Source organism: Otolemur garnettii, unplaced genomic scaffold (assembly GCF_000181295.1).
Source record: "Otolemur garnettii isolate 467f Iridium unplaced genomic scaffold, OtoGar3 scaffold00107, whole genome shotgun sequence".
In the NCBI taxonomy this organism is placed as follows: Eukaryota; Metazoa; Chordata; class Mammalia; order Primates; family Galagidae; genus Otolemur; species Otolemur garnettii.
In genome coordinates, this window is record NW_003852502.1 from 4,612,808 (window position 1) to 4,625,019 (window position 12,212).

The window sequence follows — 12,212 nt, forward strand, 5'->3', positions numbered from 1 at the left end:
AGTGATGGGGTCTCTCTCTTGCTTAGGCTTGTCTCAAAGTCCTGAACTCAAGGGATCCTTTCTTGGCCTCCCAGAGTGCTAGGATTACAGGTGTGAGCCACTGTGCCTGGCCAGTTATATATATCTTTATAGTGTGTTTATTCTATACATTTCATTTGAAGCAATGTCATATAAGGTTAGACATGCGATATTTCTATAACTATTATAACTTATTATTCAACTTGTTAGTTATTTGAGAAAGTCTTAAAATATTCATGTAGTTTTTAATTATTGATCTCTTAATTGAACTGGGATCAGAGCAAGCATTCTGCATGATTGCAATAAAAGATGTCATGTCACCTTTGTACCTTACATATTGGTGAATTTTCATTAATGATCCGTAAATATATTTTCTAATAGTTAGGTGTTTGTTCTATATAGTGTATGCTCATTCAATGAGCTATAAACTATATACTGTTTTGTGTTTTCTGTTTGTTTGGATAATTGATGAGTGAGCATGTTGTGTTAAAATTTCAAATTCTACTATGGATTTACACAAACATCCTTGCAACTAATTAGTAGGAAAGAGTGCCTGTGTTACTTAATGCACATAAATTTTGAGTTGTCCTATCTTTTGGGTTATTTTTAAGTTTTGTCACTACCCAATGGCATTCTTATTCCTATATAGTAATTATAGGAATTACTTAGGGTTCATCTTGCCTCACATGTTGGAAGATTTTGGTTAGAATTTGTCTGTTATATCATCTCCCACAATTTTACTGTTAATATTTTTCAATAAATTTGGTTTGTCTCTTTTATATATTTTAGGTACTCTTTAGTACTTTTTGATGAATGTTGAGTCTTTAATCCTGTACAAAAATCTCTAATTTATTCATATAATAAAGATAATGAAATTAGCATTTATTGATTGATGAATTTGAAATCATTTTTGTATGTTTTTGCCTTTTTGGTGATATTCCATTTCCTGTATCGTGTTTATACCATTTTTTCCTGCCTTATTATTGATTGGCCTATTTTTTCTCATTTCTTTTGCCCACTCTTCTGATTTATTTTTTCTATCCTTTTGGAATTTATCTATATTCATAGTTGCGATAGAAGCCTATGATGTAGCATTATTGCTGCTGTTTTCCCAAGCAATATGAGGATCTTAAATATTTTAATCTTGAGAACAACACCCATTTTTGCATCTACTGGATTCTGGAATTTTATTCTTTTTTTGTTTGTTTGTTTGTTTGTTTGTTTGTTTGTTTTTGACTGGCACCGGGTTTGAACCCACCACCTCCAGTATATAGGGCCGGCGCCCTACTCCTTTGAGCCACAGGGCTGCCCTTGAAAATTAATCTTGTCTTATGGTTTAATCATAAATGGCATCATTATTATCATCATTTTTTTACTTTCAAAGTCTGCTTAAATTGTTTTACAGATTGACTAATATTATTCTTTTTTTTATTCTTTCTAAATCTAGTTTAATTCATGTAACATAAATGTGTTAGAATTTTTATTGAAGACATATTAACAATAAATGCTCTCAGTTCTGATTCTCCCTCTTTCTTGTTAAGAGTTGGCTGATGACATATAATTATATGGTGATATTTGTATTCTTTCAGGCTTAGATATTATTATCCCATCTTCTAGCTTCTATATTTGTCTTTACGTCATATGATGCCCCCTTAACTTTATTTCCTTTTTTTCTAACTGTGCTTCAAAATGATCTCTTTGCTTTTCTGTCCTGAAGTTTTATTATGTTGTGTCTGAGCACAAATCTCTATTTCCCTTCCTTAGGATTTCTGTTTACTCTGTGCTCAGTGTCCACATGTGGCAGAGATGTCATTCATTTGGGACTGGGTTAAAATTCAATTTGGGTTTCCAAGGTCGCACAGGTGGAAATCAAACATTAGATCCATGTTTACCTATTAGCAAGGTAAAACTACTTTTTTGTTTTGTTCACCTCTACCTGGGCTTGGAGAATTTAAAACAAAAACAAAACCAAAAATCTAACAAAGTCTGTTTCCCAGGAGGTAAATTTAGTCAGCATTTTCACTATTTGGAATCTCCAGCTTCCCTGTTCTCAATTCTTATTTCTTATATCACAAAGAATTAAAACCTAAGGTTCTCAGGAGACGCCTGTGGCTCAAAGGAGTAAGGCACCGGCCCCATATGCTGGAGGTGGTGGGTTCAAACCCAGCCTCCAGCCCAAAACTGCAAACAAAACAAAACAAAACAAAAACAAAAACAACAAAACCCTAAGGTTCCTGATTACGTTAAAAGGAGAATGCTATTCCTTGATATATAGCTCCAGGTACGATTCTGGCCCCTGAAGATATCCCTTACTTTCTTTTGAGTTCAACTACATATTGAAACAAATGTTTGCTGTGCTATATCTAATTTCTGTCTTAAGAGGATTTTCAGGACATTTAATTTACCAAGATGGTAGAAATAGAGATCTTTATTTATTTTTTATTCATTCTTTGAAATACATCTGATTGAGTTACTATTATATGTTAGGACTATCCTTGGCATTAATATATAGCAGTAATGAAAACAGATACCAATCTTTGCCCTCCTGGAAAAGGCACCCCAGTCGGGGAAGAAGAGGAATAACCGAGTAAGTAAAATAGGCCACCTAAGAGGTGACACCTTTAGGGGGAAGTGCACACATCAGGAGGACGGGGCGTGTTGGCGGGAGTTATAGGCGGAGGAATCAGAATGTGCCCGAGGCCCTGAGGTAGAAGTGTGTCTGGCATAGACCTACCTGGTTTTCCAAAGCAAGCAAAATATGAAGTCCGAGAGGACGTAAGATAAGGAGGGTTATGACTGTGTACAACATGAGAGATTATTCTAAGGACTTGGACTTTACTTTAAGATGCAGAGTCATTCAGGAGATTTATGCAGAAGAGTGACATGATCTGACTTGAGTGGTAAAAGGATCACCTTTATGAATAACGATGATATGACATTCCATAGGGATGTGATATGACATTGCTTTATTTATTAGTTCACTCTAGACTGGTTGGCATATGAATACAAAAGCTATGGATTTGGCAGTCACATTAATTGACTACAGTTGACAGTTAAATTGGATAATTTGAGTCCCAACATAGAAATTTGGAAATTGTTTTTTCTGGATTAGACTTACATTTTCATTAACTTTGCTTCTCCAACCTTTAACTTCTTCTAACTTTTCATGGTTACTATCTGAATCCTGGTTTTCCCACATTCTCCAGAATAGAAGCTATAAAAATGCAGATCTATGTTAAAAGTAAATCTTTACTAGACATCAAAGGTGGGTGATATAAATATAACCAATTAAAATTATTTTACAGACCATAGGATTTGAACGTTTTTAGCAACTCTGTCTTTTTCTCATAAAGTCTTTGTTTAATTCTGTCAGAGTACAGTGAGAAGCTCAGTAAATGAAGAAGGAAGATGTACGCAGAGAAGAGAGAGCGCTGCATCCATTTAAGTTGCTTTTCCAGCCTTCCCCGTGACCTTTCCTTGAATGTGGCAGCACATTCTTGCAGCTAAATTTTATGAAAATTAGTAAATTGACCTACCTCTAGTTTTTAAATCAGCAAATTACATGTTTTATATTTTATATTCATTTATGTGAGCCTAAAATTACAATAAGATGCTGAATTTAAATTTGACCAATATGACCTTAATAATGCATTTTACACCACCCCATCATACTATTTCAGATTTCTTGCTAATAACCAAAGATTTTAATAAGGAGAATAAAGAAACATTTGAAATGGGTAAGATTTGAAAGTACCAGACTGAAAGTCTAGAAGAAAATAGGTGCTAAAAAATTCAGTTGAGCATGATTTTAACTCATTTCTCCAAGTTTCAGGCATCTATACCGGGGATATATAACAATATTAATATTGTTAGGGCAGACCTGGTGGCTCACGCCTGTAATCCTGGCACTCTGGGAGGGCAAGTCGGGCAGATTGCCTGAGGTGTAGAGTTCCAGACCAGCCTGAGCGAGAGGGAGACCCATCTGCTAAAAAATAGCAGTGTTGTGGAGGGCGCCTGTTAGTCCCAGCTACTTGGGAGGCTGAGACAAAAGGACAGCTTGAGACCAAGAGGTTGTAGTTGCTGTGAGCAATGACTACCCCATGGTGACTGGATGAAACTGTCTCAAAAAAGAATCATAATATTTTCATTTTGTGTGTTTACTCCCCCCACCCTATGTTCTAAGACTTAAACCTCATTGCCTTAGAAATGTTGCTGTTAGCAAACCAGACGTTGCTTCAAATATTTTCATTTCTGGGTTTCATTTTCCTAAAGCTTGAGCCCCTGCATGGATTATGCCATAATTGTCACAAAGGAAGACAAGGGCCAAGAAGCAGACAGGTGGAGCGGTGAGAGTCGTCCAGCCTCAAAAGTCAGGGTCTGGCCTGGTGGCTCCTACTGGTAATCCCAGCTAGCAGGGAAGCTGAGACAGGAGAAAGGCTTCAGACTGTGTTCCAGCCCAGCACGGGTGACATATTGAGATGCCCCCACCCCTCTTTAAAAAGTAAGAATTAAGAGAAAAGAAAAGGGAAGGGGAAGGGGAAGGAGGGGGGAAAACAAGGAAGCGAGGCGAGGTGGGGTGGGGCAAGGTGAGAAAAATAGCTGCTTCTCTGAGATGGGAGGATCCCATGAGCCCAGGTGTCTGAAGCTGCCTTGGGCTATGATTGTGCCACTGAGCTACAGCCTGCCTGGATGAAAGAGTGAGACCTTAATTTCTTTAAAAAAATATAGATCTGTCAGTCCCCTTTTGAGATCAGCATGTGCAAAGGGCCAAGGTGATTTAATTTAAAGCCATAGCAGTTAGTACACTAGAGGGTGAGACATTGGTTCAGGGCCACCAAAGACTGGAATGTTCCTAGTGTTATCCAGAGAAAGCAAATGCAGCACGCTGATGATCCTGGGCAGGGGCCTGCATGCCCTGGGGCCTTGCACACAGCTCCAGGGTGAGAGGGAGCCCAGGGACCACTAAAATTAAATCCCTGCCTATTTATAGAGGATGTTAACGCAGATTCCTGGTTAACTAACCTGGGCTGCCTTTCCCCAATCATCTCTGAACAACTTGGGAAGGAGAGTGGGGTATAGATAGAGACTGGTAACTTTCTCAGCCCACTAGATAGAACAGAAGGAAACCTTCTCAGATGTCCGGTGGCTTTCTGGAATTACTTTACGGGGTGCTAACGAGTGGGGCTCTGCAACCTGGGGCAGAAGGATGTCAAAGGTGGCAACAAGAAGAAACGCCATGAAAGGAGCTTCACCTTGGCTCCTGGCCCTCTCCAGACTTGCTTCTAGACAATTGTTGCCTGCTCCTTGACTGTTTAAGCAGATTAGTTTGTGAAGCAAATTGGAGATTTTGTTCTAGATTTTTATTTGCTTTTCTTTATGCTAAGAACATTTGAATTGTTCTCATTTTGCTATTTTGGAACGTGAAATGGATCGATTTTAACTAAAGTCACCCTACTACTCCATCAAACACTAGGTCTTACTTCTATCTAAGCGTATATTTTCACTCATTAATCAACCTCTCTTCAGAGCCCCTCTTCTCTCCTCTCCTCTAGACTTTGGTAAACACCAAAACTATCTATTCACTCTCTAACCTCATGAGATCTTCTTTTGGGTTCTCGCGTGTACATGAGAACATGCACTTACCATAATTACACTCAGTTCCATCCGTGTTGGTGTAAATGGTAGGATTTCATGCTTTTTATGGCTGAGTAATATTCCAGTGTGTGTGTCGTGTTTTATCCATTCATCTCCAGATGGGCACTTACTATTCTTCCATGTCTTAGCTATTGTGAATCGAGTTGCAATAAGTGGGGGAATACAGACATCACTTCAATATATTAATTTCCTTTCCTTTGGATATAATATACCCAGTAGTAGAATTGAGGGATCAAATAATAGTTCTATTTAAAGTTTTTGCAGAATATTCATACTTTTTTCCACGGTAGCTATACTAGATTACATTCTCTCCATCCCTGTCCAAGGGTAGCCCTTTCTCCACATCCTCACCAGCATCTGTTACTCTGTGTTTGTTTGAAAAAGCCATTTTAATTGGAGTGAAATGATTTGCACATTTTTTTCATTTACCGTTTGGCTATTTATATGTCTTCTTTTGAGAAATATCTATTCAGATCTTTTGGCCATTTTTAAATTGAAGTTGTTTTTTTTGTTGTTGTTATTGGTTACATTGGACTGTTTACATATTCTGATTACTAATTCTTCTTGGATGAATAGTTTGCAGATATTTTCTCCCATTTTATAGTTTGTCAATTCATTTTGCTGATGGTTTCTTCTGCTGTGCAAGAGCTTTCCAGCTTTTTAACTTGTCATAATCCCATTGTCTATTATTGCTTTTGTTGCCTGTCCTGTGAAGGTTTCACACAAAAATATTTTGCCAAATCATATACTCTGGGGGATTTCCCCAACACTTTCTCTCCACGAAAAGAATATGCCTTTTGAAGATGCCATTTTTCCTTGTGTCATGTTACCGCTTTCTAATGATTGGGTCTATCATCATCTCTAACAGGAATGCTTTATAGATTTTTGGAAACAAGTCTTATCTATTTCTTATGAAACTCATTCCTAGATATTTTGGACTTTTTGGATTGGATTACCATAGTAAATAATTCCTTCCCTTGTATCTTCTGTTTGGGGGTATACATAAAATTTAAAGTTTTTTAGTAAGTTATATATTTATAGAACATAAAATAGTGGTAGTTTCACCTCTGTTTTCAAGTTTTAAAACTTTATTTTTCTGCTTTAATGCATTAACTAATGCTAGCAGTACAATCTGACCAGTGACTAAATCTCCTATATTTTCCTATTTACTGTATGTTTTAAATATATATGTGTATGTATACATATGTGTTATATATGTATGTATATGCACACATGTATACACTAACATACATAACACATGTACACTAATATGCATTAATATAATATAAAATTATATTAATAAATGCATATAAAGAAATAATTATTAATATTTTAAGTGTACTTTTACCTCTGGAGTGAATATTGAAGCCCTTTGTTAAATGTATTTTAAGTTAATGTGGAGAAAATTATATAATATTTCTATTTTGCTGCATGAAATATAAAAATTACATTAGTAAATATTCCAGTTTTGAAACATCTTTGCATTTCTAAAAAAGCCTACATTGTCTGTTATTATATAATGTTATGTTGGATTCTATATGCCAATATTTAATTACAATTTGTCTATAGTTTATTTATTTTAGAATTTTTAATAGCAAGATTGTATTTGCTTTATAAAAACAATTTGAAGTCACTTTCCCATGCTCTGGAAAAGCTTAGAAAACATCAAAATCTGTTCTTTAATAGTTTTGTAGATGTGCCCGAGAAAGCACGAAAACTTAGTTCTTTGAAGGAGAGTGATTCAGCTCTTTTGCAACTATCTCTGCTTTTTAATTCTGTAGAAATTATACCTTTAAACTGACTAAATTTCAACCTGTTTTAGTAAATTACATTTTTCTCAAAAATTACCCAATTTCTCAATCATTAGTATGATTTAACACATCATTCAAGATATGTTTCACATAACTGTGCAAAGTAATCTTTTATGACTTTAAAAATTATCTGTTTATGGGTGGCGCCTGAGACTCAAAGGAGTAGGGCACTGGCCCCATACACCAGAGGTGGCCAAACTACAAAAAATAAAAGAAATTCTGTTTCTAGTATCTGTTCCCATTATTTACTTCTCATATTGTACATCTATTCATTTCTTTATTTTTTGTTTGACTAGATTAGCTAGCAATTCAAATATTTAACTGACTTTAAAAGAAACAAATATTTTAAAATTTCTAATTCCTTCAGTTTATTTTGTTTTAAAGTTTTTAAAAAATATATGCTTAGTTTACATGCATATGAATAGTTTAGCTTCACATAAGTAATACATAAAAAAGTTTAATATTATGAATGTTTCCATGAGTACAATTTTATCTTTACTTTTATTTGTGTTGCTATGCAAATATTATTGACTTGAGCCTCCCTCAAATCAACAATTTCTTAAGATATAGTTTTAAGACCTATAGAGAAGAGAATTATTTTCTCTGACTTTTAAAAGTCTAATTTCTATTTTTCTTACATTGTGATCCAAGAATATTCTATTTTTTACTTATTTGGAATTTATTAGTTTGCTTTGTGTCCTTTATATTTGATCCCTTTTGGTGTGTATTTTACAGGCAGGTAAAAAGAAGATACACTTTCTATTACTAAGGTAAAATGTTAAATATAAATCCTTCAGATTTACCATATCAATTTAGTTGTATAAATCTAAAAGCCCCAAATTTCTGTTTACTTGATATGCATTGGAACACAAAAGACTCAAACTTCCTAATATTAATGCTCTGTATACTTTTTCTTTTATCTCTTATAATTTCTCCTTTATAAAAATTATCATTGATTTCTTAGTATAAAAATACTAATACTATATCTGAATTATAAATTTTATCTTTGGCATAATTATTATCTTATTGAATTAATTTTAGGCATAATTCTACGTTGTCTGATAGAAAAAAAAATCTGCTTTTTTTACCCCATTTTCCTTGTATGCAACTGCCCCAAATGTATTTTAGCATTTTGAGATAACTTTCTTTCTTGTGACATCTGTATATACCATAGTTGTTGCTTGCTTTGTGATACAATAGAACAATTCTTTATTGAACTTATTAATTCAACCCTATTACATTTATTGAAGTCACATTTCATTGGCTTTATTTCTGTCATATTTCATCATTTACAATATTTTATAGTTTTACAGTTTTCTACTTACATTGTTTTGTGTGCACATACAGATGCATAGCTTATTTTTAGTGGTGACCATTGTATTTTTAAAGACTTCTTAGTATCCCTTTAATAGGTCATTGTTATTTATTCCCTCCTACAAGCAAAGGTAAAATTAACTTTTATCACCTCCCCCTCATTACCTAATTTTACTTAATAGTGTTATCATTCTTTGCATTCTTCAACTTATATATCAACTTTAATGGATTTTTTTACTCTTAGTTATTAAATATTTTGAAATTAACTATACCGTTTGACTGAATGTAACCTCACTCTGTTTTGCATTTTTTCATGGTTCTATCATTTGTTCTTTGTCAAAACATTTATATTTCTTCCTGCCACTCTTAATCAGCCTTTATTTTTTCTTGTAATTCCACTTCAATACTCAAGGTTATATTTTTGCTGCAATTTCCTTAGAATATCTTTTGGGCTGAACTTTGTTTTCAGCCTTCTCCCAAAGGACCTATGCAGACAATATTGCCCATGTCCCTCCCTCTACTTTCCCTTAGTTTTTTACTTGAAGAAAATTAAATAGGATGCACGTTAGACGAGATGGTCTCAGTAGGATAAGGGAAAATGAAGAGTAATGAGGCTGAGAATGTGAGGAAAGTAACTTAGAATAATAGTGGGACATAAAGTGTGATTAGAAGAATGTGAAATGCTACACTTGATGAACATCTAAATTTGGGACCTGAAATTTATACCCACTAAATAGCATCATTCCAAGCAATAAATCTTTAAATATCCAGGGTTCGGTAAGACTGTGCCTGTTAGTCTATTTAAAATGCTGCCACTGTCTGACTTGTGCGTACAGCCTGTGTGTTTATCCAGCAGTGTCCTGTGCAGTGACACGTGCCAAGCACGCTGCCTTGCACTAAGATTCAGCAAGAAGAAAGGCAGACACGAATTCCTGTCTTCCCGGAGCCTACACTTGCATTAGTTAGAAGTATTTGTCTTTCAGAGTCTTCTTTAACGTAACTTTTGGACCTTCGTCTGAGTCTGTAATAGGCACATGTATTTCTGAAGCATCTTTTAATTATCGAGAACTATGTACAAGTCATTCACTTGACTCTTTAAGGGCTGGGTTGGAGAAGAGGAACAGCGCCTGTTGTGTTTATAAGGAAAGACCAGTTAATAACCAGAATATATTTTACAAATAATGGTTAGCATCCCTAAGAACCACATATACTGGCTTACCTGAAGTGGCCACACATTTAAGCAGCTCTATTTCTTTACACTCCTCAGATGTTTCATGTAGTAATATGCTCTTTTCCCTTCACAAGAAAAAGGGGAAAGGAATGTTAATTTTAAGTGGAACTGGAGACTTGTCGGCTTGACTTGACTTGAGACTTCGTATTTCACTCACATACCCTTGAACAGCACCGTATGTGTATCCGGATCCTCATTCTGGCTACGTGATACTGAAATTTTCTATTTCTGAGCTCACTTCCCATCTGGAATATAAGCTCTTTTGTGGAGACAGATGCGGCATCCCCTCATCGGTGCATCCACTCTTTTTAGGACGATCTCCTAAAAATGAACAATTATGGTAATGAAGACCAAACTGTGTATGATTTTGTTATTCTACCATTTTAAAATCTTTATTGTCGCCATCATCATACCCTGCGTTGGGGCCAGCCCCTCGGCATCTGTCTGCCCCCTTGGGCTACACCTGTCTGTGCAGGATAGGAGCTGTGACCATTACTGGGGCTGCCGTCAGAGTGCTCGGATGAATAATGGAACACTTCCTGCCTGGGTCTGCTTCAGTGTTGTTCTGCATTCTGCTTGGCTTACCCCTGCAGAAGCAGGTGGCCAGACTTGCGTAGTAGAGAAGGATCTAGGTCACACAGACCACTTGGGATGTAGGCGGAGCCCTGCCTCTCAGCTCCGAGAAACGCTGGTGAGATGCTCTCTGACCCGCTCTCAGCATGTTGCCCACGAGTCTGCCCCAGATCAGCTGTGCTCTCCTGGTTCTCAGTTCCCTAGTTTTTCTGCTATGTTAGCCTCATACAGAATGATTTCCTTAAATTCTCTCCCCTGAGCTTCAAACAGTTTGGTCATGTCCTAAAAAACTAAAAAGTGGAAAGTGGATGCACAGGGCTTAGCATTTCCTGCCAGGCCACTGGAAACAGTCTTCCATCAAGAAGTGAAACTGAACTGAGAGTCGGTGTAGAGAACTCTAAGTAGCAAGAAGCAGGAGGTCAAGGGGAGAGCAAGGCCTCATCTGCTCCCTGCTGAAGACCCAGATCCCACATCCCTGCAGACTCCTGGGACCTGAGCGATAGAAAGGACTTCAAAGATCAGCTAGTACCTTGTAGATCCTTCTGGACAGTCCGAGCAAGAGAGCCCCAGGGCTTTCCATGCAAATGAGCATGATCCCTGAAGGCTGTCTCTGATCCCCAGAATATGACTCCCCAAAACTCAGTGTTAATAACCGAGGCCAAAGAAACAAAATACGTATTAACATTCCATTCCGAGGCCTGGCAAAATACATTTCCAGAAAATAAATATATAGACAATTTTATAACTTTCCTTATGTGAATTGATCATGGTTTCTCTTTGCTTTTCAAAATAACATCGGGTGTGTAAACAATTCCTCCTTACTTCCAAAACTTCATCTTGTTTTTCACATTTTTAAAGAAACTAACACGTGGTAAGAAATATATTTTTTAGTATGTCTTGGTACAAACACATACACACTCATACAACTGAAATTAACATGAAAGCTTACCAAAGAATATTTACCCTTTATATGATGTGACTGGATGGCTTCTATAATTTATTATTCTTTTTTGTTGTTGTCTAATGAAAGCACCAAAACTTTAATAGTTGCTCACACCACGTGCACCGTCTAGATTGAATGTGACTCTATTTTATCTTCACCTAAGATCAAGCTGATGAAGCAATTTCTGTGCTGAACGTCACTTTTTCTTATAGTACGGGGAAAAGAGTGGTCCTAGGAAAATCATATGCTGGTTTGTAAGTTTTCTTCACCCAAACAAAACACATTATTCCACTTACCACCATTAGCCAGAGCAGCCACACTGCTAAGTGTGTTGTTATGAAGTCTGGAAAACATAATTCATCTTCAGGGACAGACAGCAAGTTGTTGTGAAAAAGGACACAGTCTATCTCAGTGATATATGTATGTACATAATTTCATGTAAGTGTCAAAGCCACGCTAATATAGGTATTATTCACACTGACCAAGCCTGGATTCAGAGCAAACCTCACCTACACAAGGCCCATTTTCATAACCTGCATCCTTTAAATCAGATCTCAATAGATCAAGTTTCCTTTTAGGACGATCTCCTAAAAATGAACAATTATGGTAATGAAGACCAAACTGTGTATGATTTTGTTATTCTACCATTTTAAAATCTTTATTGTCG